We start from the raw sequence: 7500 nt of genomic DNA, 5'->3' as shown, positions 1-7500 counted from the left end.
AATAGGCTTTCAGCACCTGGTATTCCCAGGCGGTCTCCCATTCAAGTACTAACCAGGCCCGACCCTGCTTTAGCTGCCGAGATCGGACGAGATTGGGCGTTTTCAGGGTAGTATGGCCGTAAGCCGTCAAACTCTCCAAAGCTTTGCATTTTATAGACACAATCGCCCCTGAAACCGTGCCAAGCAACGGCGGTACTTGATGGCTTTCCTTTCACAATCGACGTGGGGGGGGTAAAAAAAGGCTTTCAGCACCTGGTATTCGCAGGCGGTCTCCCATCCAAGTACTAACCAGGCCCGACCGTGCTTTAACTTCCGAGATCGGACGAGATCGGGCGTTCTCAAGGTCGTATGGCCGTAAGCCGTCAAACCCTCCAAAGTTTTGCATTTTATAGACACAATCGCCCCTGAAACCGTGCCAAGCAACGGCGGTACTTGATGGCTTTCCTTTCACAATCGACGTGGGGGGGGGGTAAAAAAAGGCTTTCAGCTCCTGGTATTCCCAGGCGGTCTCCCATTCAAGTACTAACCAGGCCCGACCCTGCTTTAGCTTCCGAGATCGGATGATATCGGGCGTTTTCAGGGCAGTATGGCCGTAAGCCGTCAAACTCACCAAAGTTTTGCATTTTATGGACACAATCGCCCCTGAAACCGTGCAAAGCAATGGCGTTACTTGATGGCTTTCCTTTCACAATCGACGTGGGGTGGTAAAAATAGGCTTTCAGCACCTGGTATTCCCAGGCGGTCTCCCATCCAAGTACTGACCAGGCCCGACCCTGCTTTAAATTCCGAGATCGAACGAGATCGGGCGTTCTCAGGGTAGTATGGCCGTAAGCCGTCAAACTCACCAAAGTTTTGCATTTTATAGACACAATCGCCCTGAAACCGTGCCAAGCAATGGCGGTACTTGATGGCTTTCCTTTCACAATCGACGTGGGGGGGGGTAAAAATAGGCTTTCAGCACCTGGTAGTCCCAGGCGGTCTCCCATTCAAGGACTAAACAGGCCCGACCCTGCTTCAGCTTCCGAGATCGGGCGTTCTCAGGGTAGTATGGCCGTAAGCCGTCAAACCCACCAAAGTTTTGCATTTTATAGACACAATCGCCCCTGAAACCGTGCCAAGCAACGGCGGTACTTGATGGCTTTCCTTTCACAATCGACGTGGGGGGGTAAAAAAAAGGCTTTCAGCACCTGGTATTCCCAGGCGGTCTCCCATTCAAGTACTAACCAGGCCCGACCCTGCTTAAGCTTCTGAGATCGGACTAGATCGGGCGTTCTCAGGGTAGTATGGCCGTAAGCCGTCAAGCTCACCAAAGTTTTGCATTTTATAGAAACAATCGCCCCTGAAACCGTCCCAAGCAACGGCGGTACTTGATGGCTTTCCTTTCACAATCGACGTGGGGGGGGGTGTGTGTGTAAAAAATGGCTTTCAGCACCTGGTATTCCCAGGCGGTCTCCCATTCAAGTACTAACCAGGCCCGGCCCTGCTTTAGCTACCGAGATCGGACGAGATCGGGCGTTCTCAGGGTAGTTTGGCCGTAAGCCGTCAAACTCACCAAAGATTTGCATTTTATAGACACAATCACCCCTGAAACCGTGCCAAGCAACGGCGGTACTTGATGGCTTTCCTTTCACAATCGACGTGGGGGGGGTAAAAATAGGCTTTCAGCACCTGGTATTCCCAGGCGGTCTCCCATTCAAGTACTAACCAGGCCCGACCCTGCTTTAGCTTCCGAGATCGGACGAGATCGGGCGTTCTCAGGGTAGTATGGCCGTAAGCCGTCAAACCCACCAAAGTTTTGCATTTTATAGACACAATCGCCCCTGAAACCGTGCCAAGCAACGGCGGTACTTGATGGCTTTCCTTTCACAATCGACGTGGGGGGGTAAAAAAAAGTCTTTCAGCACCTGGTATTCCCAGGCGGTCTCCCATTCAAGTACTAACCAGGCCCGAACCTGCTTAAGCTTACGAGATCGGACGAGATCGGGCGTTCTCAGGGTAGTTAACCGTAAGCCGTCAAGCTCACCAAAGTTTTGCATTTTATAGACACAATCGCCCCTGAAACCGTGCCAAGCAACGGCGGTACTTGATGGCTTTCCTTTTACAATCGACGTGGGGGGGGGGGGGGTAAAAAAAGTCTTTCAGCTCCTGGTATTCCCAGGCGGTCTCCCATTCAAGTACTAACCAGGCCCGACCCTGCTTTAGCTTCCGAGATCGGATGATATCGGGCGTTTTCAGGGTAGTATGGCCGTAAGCCGTCAAACTCACCAAAGTTTTGCATTTTATGGACACAATCGCCCCTGAAACCGTGCCAAGCAACGGCGTTACTTGATGGCTTTCCTTTCACAATCGACGTGGGGTGGTAAAAATAGGCTTTCCGCACCTGGTATTCCCAGGCGGTCTCCCATTCAAGTACTAACCAGGCCCGACCCTGCTTTAGCTTCCGAGATCGGACGAGATCGGGCGTTCTCAGGGTAGTATGGCCGTAAGCCGTTAGGTTCACCAAAGTTTTGCATTTTATAGACACAATCGCCCCTGAAACCGTGCCAAGCAACGGCGGTACTTGATGGCTTTCCTTTCACAATCGACGTGGGGGGGGTGTGTGTGTAAAAAATGGCTTTCAGCACCTGGTATTCCCAGGCGGTCTCCCATTCAAGTACTAACCAGGCCCGGCCCTGCTTTAGCTACCGAGATCGGACGAGATCGGGCGTTCTCAGGGTAGTTTGGCCGTAAGCCGTCAAACTCACCAACGTTTTGCATTTTATAGACACAATCACCCCTGAAACCGTGCCAAGCAACGGCGGTACTTGATGGCTTTCCTTTCACAATCGACGTGGGGGGGGGTAAAAATAGGCTTTCAGCACCTGGTATTCCCAGGCGGTCTCCCATTCAAGTACTAACCAGGCCCGACTCTGCTTTAGCTTCCGCGATCGGACGAGATCGGGCGTTCTCAGGGTAGTATGGCCGTAAGCCGACAAACTCACCAAAGTTTTGCATTTTATAGACACAATCGCCCCTGAAACCGTGCCAAGCAACGGCGATACTTGATGGCTTTCCTTTCACAATCGACGTGGGGGGGTAAAAAAAAGGCTTTCAGCACCTGGTATTCCCAGGCGGTCTCCCATTCAAGTACTAACTTGGCCTGACCCTGCTTTAGCTTCCGAGATCGGACGAGATCGGGCGTTCTCAAGGTAGTATGGCCGTAAGCCGTCAAACCCACAGAAAGTTTTGCATTTTATAGACACAATCGCCCCTGAAACCGTGCGAAGCAACGGCGGTACTTGATGGCTTTCCTTTCACAATCGACGTGGGGGGTTAAAAAAAAGGCTTTCAGCACCTGGTATTCCCAGGCGGTCTCCCATTCAAGTACTAACGAGGCCCGACCCTGCTTAAGCTTCCGAGATCGGACGAGATCGGGCGTTCTCAGGGTAGTTTGGCCGTAAGCCGTCAAACTCACCAAAGTTTTGCATTTTATAGACACAATCACCCCTGAAACCGTGCCAAGCAACGGCGGTACTTGATGGCTTTCCTTTCACAATCGACGTGGGGGGGGTAAAAATAGGCTTTCAGCACCTGGTATTCCCAGGCGGTCTCCCATCCAAGTACTAGCCAGGCTTGACCCTGCTTCAGCTTCCGAGATCGGGCGTTCTCAGGGTAGTATGGCCGTAAGCCGTCAAACTCATCAAAGTTGTGCATTTTATAGACACAATCGCCACAATCGTTTTCCTTTCTCAATCGACGTGGGGTGGTAAAAATAGGCTTTCAGCACCTGGTATTCCCAGGCGGTCTCCTATTCAAGTACTAACCAGGCCCGACCTTGCTTTAGCTACCGAGATCGGACGAGATTGGGCGTTTTTAGGGTAGTATGGCCGTAAGCCGTCAAACTCACCAAAGTTTTGCATTTTATAGACACAATCGCCCCTGAAACCGTGCCAAGCAACGGTGGTACTTGATGGCTTTCCTTTCACAATCGACGTGGGGGGGGGGGGTAAAAAAAGGCTTTCAGCACCTGGTATTCGCAGGCGGTCTCCCATCCAGGTACTAACCAGGCCCGACCCTGCTTTAACTTCCGAGATCGGACTAGATCGAGCGTTCTCAAGGTAGAATGGCCGTAAGCCGTCAAACCCACCAAAGTTTTGCATTTTATAGACACAATCGCCCCTGAAACCGTGCCAAGCAACGGCGTTACTTGATGGCTTTCCTTTCACAATCGACGTGGGGTGGTAAAAATAGGCTTTCCGCACCTGGTATTCCCAGGCGGTCTCCCATTCAAGTACTAAGCAGGCCCGACCCTGCTTTAGCTTCCGAGATCGGACGAGATCGGGCGTTCTCAGGGTAGTATGGCCGTAAGCCGTGACGCTCACCAAAGTTTTGCATTTTATAGACACAATCGCCCCTAAAACCGTGCCAAGCAACGGCGGTACTTGATGGCTTTCCTTTCACAATCGACGTGGGGGGGGTAAAAAAAGGCTTTCAGCACCTGGTATTCCCAGGCGGTCCCCCATCCAAGTACTAGCCAGGCTTGACCCTGCTTCAGCTTCCGAGATCGGGCGTTCTCAGGGTAGTATGGCCGTAAGCCGTCAGGTTCACCAAAGTTTTGCATTTTATAGACACAATCGCCCCTGAAACCGTGCCAAGCAACGGCGGTACTTGATGGCTTTCCTTTCACAATCGACGTGGGGGGGGTAAAAAAAGGCTTTCAGCAACTGGTATTCCCAGGCATTCTCCCATTCAAGTAGTAACCAGGCCCGACCCTGCTTTAGCTTCCGAGATCAGACGATATCGGGCGTTCTCAGGGCAGTATGGCCGTAAGCCGTCAAACTCACCAAAGTTTTGCATTTTATAGACACAATCGCCTCTGAAACCGTGCCAAGCAACGGTGGTACTTGATGGTTTTCCTTTCACAATCGACGTGGGGTGGTAAAAATTGGCTTTCAGCACCTGGTATTCCCAGGCGGTCTCCCATCCAAGTACTGACCAGACCCGACCCTGCTTTAACTTCCGAGATCAGACGAGATTGGGCGTTCTCAGGGTAGTATGGCCGTAAGCCGTCAAACTCACCAACGTTTTGCATTTTATAGACACAATCGCCCCTGAAACCGTGCCAAGCAATGGCGGTACTTGATGGCTTTCCTTTCACAATCGACGTGGGGGGGGGGGGGTAAAAATAGGCTTTCAGCACCTGGTAGTCCCAGGCGGTCTCCCATTCAAGGACTAAACAGGCCCGACCCTGCTTCAGCTTCCGAGATCGGGCGTTCTCAGGGTAGTATGGCCGTAAGCCGACAAACCCACCAACGTTTAGCATTTTATAGACACAATTGCCCCTGAAACCGTGCCAAGCAACGGCGGTACTTGATGGCTTTCCTTTCACAATCGACGTGGGGGGGTAAAAAAAAGGCTTTCAGCACCTGGTATTCCCAGGCGGTCTCCCATTCAAGTACTAACCAGGCCCGACCCTGCTTAAGCTTCCGAGATCGGACGAGATCGGGCGTTCTCAGGGTAGTATGGCCGTAAGCCGTCAAGCTCACCAAAGTTTTGCATTTTATAGACACAATCGCCCCTGAAACCGTGCCAAGCAACGGTGGTACTTGATGGCTTTCCTTTCACAATCGACATGGGGGGGGGGGGGGGGGTGTAAAAAATGGCTTTCAGCACCTGGTATTCCCAGGCGGTCTCCCATTCAAGTACTAACCAGGCCCGGCCCTGCTTTAGCTACCGAGATCGGACGAGATCGGGCGTTCTCAGGGTAGTTTGGCCGTAAGCCGTCAAACTCACCAAAGTTTTGCATTTTATAGACACAATCACCCCTGAAACCGTGCCAAGCAACGGCGGTACTTGATGGCTTTCCTTTCACAATCGACGTGGGGTGGTAAAAATAGGCTTTCCGCACCTGGTACTCCCAGGCGGTCTCCCATTCAAGTACTAACCAGGCCCGACCCTGCTTTAGCTTCCGAGATTGGACGAGATCGGGCGTTCTCAGGGTAGTATGGCCGTAAGCCGTCAGGTTCACCAAAGTTTTGCATTTTATAGACACAATCGCCCCTGAAACCGTGCCAAGCAACGGCGGTACTTGATGGCTTTCCTTTCACAATCGATTTGGGGGGGGTAAAAAAAGGCTTTCAGCAACTGGTATTCCCAGGTAGTCTCCCATTCAAGTAGTAACCAGGCCCAAACCTGCTTTAGCTTCCGAGATCAGATGATATCGGGCGTTCTCAGGGCAGTATGGCCGTAAGCCGTCAAACTCACCAAAGTTTTGCATTTTATAGACACAATCGCCTCTGAAACCGTGCCAAGCAACGGTGGTACTTGATGGCTTTCCTTTCACAATCGACGTGGGGTGGTAAAAATAGGCTTTCAGCACCTGGTATTCCCAGGCGGTCTCCCATCCAAGTACTGACCAGGCCCGACCCTGCTTTGACTTCCGAGGTCGGACGAGATCGGGCGTTCTCAGGGTAGTATGGCCGTAAGCCGTCAAGCTCACCAAAGTTTTGCATTTTATAGACACAATCGCCCCTGAAACCGTGCCAAGCAATGGCGGTACTTGATGGCTTTCCTTTCACAATCGACGTGGGGGGGGGTAAAAATAGGCTTTCCGCACCTGGTAGTCCCAGGCGGTCTCCCATTCAAGGACTAAACAGGCCCGACCCTGCTTCAGCTTCCGAGATTGGGCGTTCTCAGGGTAGTATGGCCGTAAGCCGTCAAACTCACCAAAGTTTTGCATTTTATAGACACAATCGCCCCTGAAACCGTGCCAAGCAACGGCGGTACTTGATGGCTTTCCTTTCACAATCGACGTGGGGGGGTAAAAAAAAGGCTTTCAGCACCTGGTATTCCCAGGCGGTCTCCCATACAAGTACTAACCAGGCCCGACACTGCTTTAACTTCCGAGATCGGACGAGATCGGGCGTTTTCAGGGTAGTATGGCCGTAAGCCGTCAAACCCACCAAAGTTTTGCATTTTATAGACACAATCGCCCCTGAAACCGTGCCAAGCAACGGCGGTACTTGATGGCTTTCCTTTCAAAATCGACGTGGGGGGGTAAAAATAGGCTTTCAGCACCTGGTATTCGCAGGCGGTCTCCCATTCAAGTACTAAGCAGGCCCGACCCTGCTTTAGCTTCCGAGATCGGACGAGATCGGGCGTTCTCAAGGTAGTATGGCCGTAAGCCGTCAAACCCACCAAAGTTTTGCATTTTATAGACACAATCGCCCCTGAAACCGTGCGAAGCAACGGCGGTACTTGATGGCTTTCCTTTCACAATCGACGTGGGGGGTTAAAAAAAAGGCTTTCAGCACCTGGTATTCCCAGGCGGTCTCCCATTCAAGTACTAACCAGGCCCGACCCTGCTTAAGCTTCCGAGATCGGACGAGATCGGGCGTTCTCAGGGTAGTATGGCCGTAAGCCGTCAAGCTCACCAAAGTTTTGCATTTTATAGACACAATCGCCCCTGAAACCGTGCCAAGCAACGGCGGTACTTGATGGCTTTCCTTTCACAATCGACGT

At 51.9% G+C, this 7500-nt stretch overlaps 3 non-coding genes and 24 pseudogenes across 3 annotated transcripts; all 27 read right to left on the bottom strand.

The window, feature by feature from the left end:
- Positions 1-4: 4 nt before the first annotated feature.
- On the bottom strand, positions 5-124 carry LOC147053475 (5S ribosomal RNA; annotated as a pseudogene).
- A 116-nt stretch (positions 125-240) lies between these two features.
- On the bottom strand, positions 241-360 carry LOC147053474 (5S ribosomal RNA; annotated as a pseudogene).
- Positions 361-478: 118 nt separating this feature from the next.
- On the bottom strand, positions 479-598 carry LOC147053473 (5S ribosomal RNA; annotated as a pseudogene).
- A 115-nt stretch (positions 599-713) lies between these two features.
- Positions 714-833, bottom strand: LOC147053472 (5S ribosomal RNA; annotated as a pseudogene).
- A 342-nt stretch (positions 834-1175) lies between these two features.
- On the bottom strand, positions 1176-1295 carry LOC147053471 (5S ribosomal RNA; annotated as a pseudogene).
- A 125-nt stretch (positions 1296-1420) lies between these two features.
- Positions 1421-1540, bottom strand: LOC147053470 (5S ribosomal RNA; annotated as a pseudogene).
- A 116-nt stretch (positions 1541-1656) lies between these two features.
- On the bottom strand, positions 1657-1776 carry LOC147053469 (5S ribosomal RNA). The gene has a single exon (XR_015067153.1). It is a non-coding gene; the product is annotated as a 5S ribosomal RNA (ribosomal RNA).
- Positions 1777-2133: 357 nt separating this feature from the next.
- LOC147053468 (5S ribosomal RNA) lies at positions 2134-2253 on the bottom strand (annotated as a pseudogene).
- Positions 2254-2368: 115 nt separating this feature from the next.
- On the bottom strand, positions 2369-2488 carry LOC147053467 (5S ribosomal RNA; annotated as a pseudogene).
- A 124-nt stretch (positions 2489-2612) lies between these two features.
- LOC147053466 (5S ribosomal RNA) lies at positions 2613-2732 on the bottom strand (annotated as a pseudogene).
- A 117-nt stretch (positions 2733-2849) lies between these two features.
- LOC147053465 (5S ribosomal RNA) lies at positions 2850-2969 on the bottom strand (annotated as a pseudogene).
- Positions 2970-3085: 116 nt separating this feature from the next.
- LOC147053464 (5S ribosomal RNA) lies at positions 3086-3205 on the bottom strand (annotated as a pseudogene).
- A 117-nt stretch (positions 3206-3322) lies between these two features.
- On the bottom strand, positions 3323-3442 carry LOC147053463 (5S ribosomal RNA; annotated as a pseudogene).
- A 116-nt stretch (positions 3443-3558) lies between these two features.
- LOC147053462 (5S ribosomal RNA) lies at positions 3559-3668 on the bottom strand (annotated as a pseudogene).
- Positions 3669-3754: 86 nt separating this feature from the next.
- LOC147053461 (5S ribosomal RNA) lies at positions 3755-3874 on the bottom strand (annotated as a pseudogene).
- Positions 3875-3994: 120 nt separating this feature from the next.
- On the bottom strand, positions 3995-4114 carry LOC147053460 (5S ribosomal RNA; annotated as a pseudogene).
- Positions 4115-4229: 115 nt separating this feature from the next.
- LOC147053459 (5S ribosomal RNA) lies at positions 4230-4349 on the bottom strand (annotated as a pseudogene).
- Positions 4350-4465: 116 nt separating this feature from the next.
- LOC147053458 (5S ribosomal RNA) lies at positions 4466-4575 on the bottom strand (annotated as a pseudogene).
- Positions 4576-4926: 351 nt separating this feature from the next.
- On the bottom strand, positions 4927-5046 carry LOC147053457 (5S ribosomal RNA; annotated as a pseudogene).
- A 347-nt stretch (positions 5047-5393) lies between these two features.
- On the bottom strand, positions 5394-5513 carry LOC147053456 (5S ribosomal RNA). Its single transcript, XR_015067076.1, has one exon. It is a non-coding gene; the product is annotated as a 5S ribosomal RNA (ribosomal RNA).
- Positions 5514-5640: 127 nt separating this feature from the next.
- LOC147053455 (5S ribosomal RNA) lies at positions 5641-5760 on the bottom strand (annotated as a pseudogene).
- A 115-nt stretch (positions 5761-5875) lies between these two features.
- Positions 5876-5995, bottom strand: LOC147053454 (5S ribosomal RNA; annotated as a pseudogene).
- A 116-nt stretch (positions 5996-6111) lies between these two features.
- Positions 6112-6231, bottom strand: LOC147053453 (5S ribosomal RNA; annotated as a pseudogene).
- Positions 6232-6346: 115 nt separating this feature from the next.
- Positions 6347-6466, bottom strand: LOC147053452 (5S ribosomal RNA; annotated as a pseudogene).
- Positions 6467-6809: 343 nt separating this feature from the next.
- LOC147053451 (5S ribosomal RNA) lies at positions 6810-6929 on the bottom strand (annotated as a pseudogene).
- Positions 6930-7044: 115 nt separating this feature from the next.
- Positions 7045-7164, bottom strand: LOC147053450 (5S ribosomal RNA; annotated as a pseudogene).
- Positions 7165-7280: 116 nt separating this feature from the next.
- On the bottom strand, positions 7281-7400 carry LOC147053449 (5S ribosomal RNA). The gene has a single exon (XR_015067075.1). It is a non-coding gene; the product is annotated as a 5S ribosomal RNA (ribosomal RNA).
- Between the last annotated feature and the right edge of the window lie 100 nt (positions 7401-7500).

Source organism: Syngnathus leptorhynchus, chromosome 8, assembly GCF_054491065.1.
Source record: "Syngnathus leptorhynchus isolate UIUO chromosome 8, UIUO_Slep, whole genome shotgun sequence".
Lineage (NCBI taxonomy): Eukaryota > Metazoa > Chordata > Actinopteri > Syngnathiformes > Syngnathidae > Syngnathus > Syngnathus leptorhynchus.
This window is presented reverse-complemented; position numbering and strand designations above follow the sequence as displayed.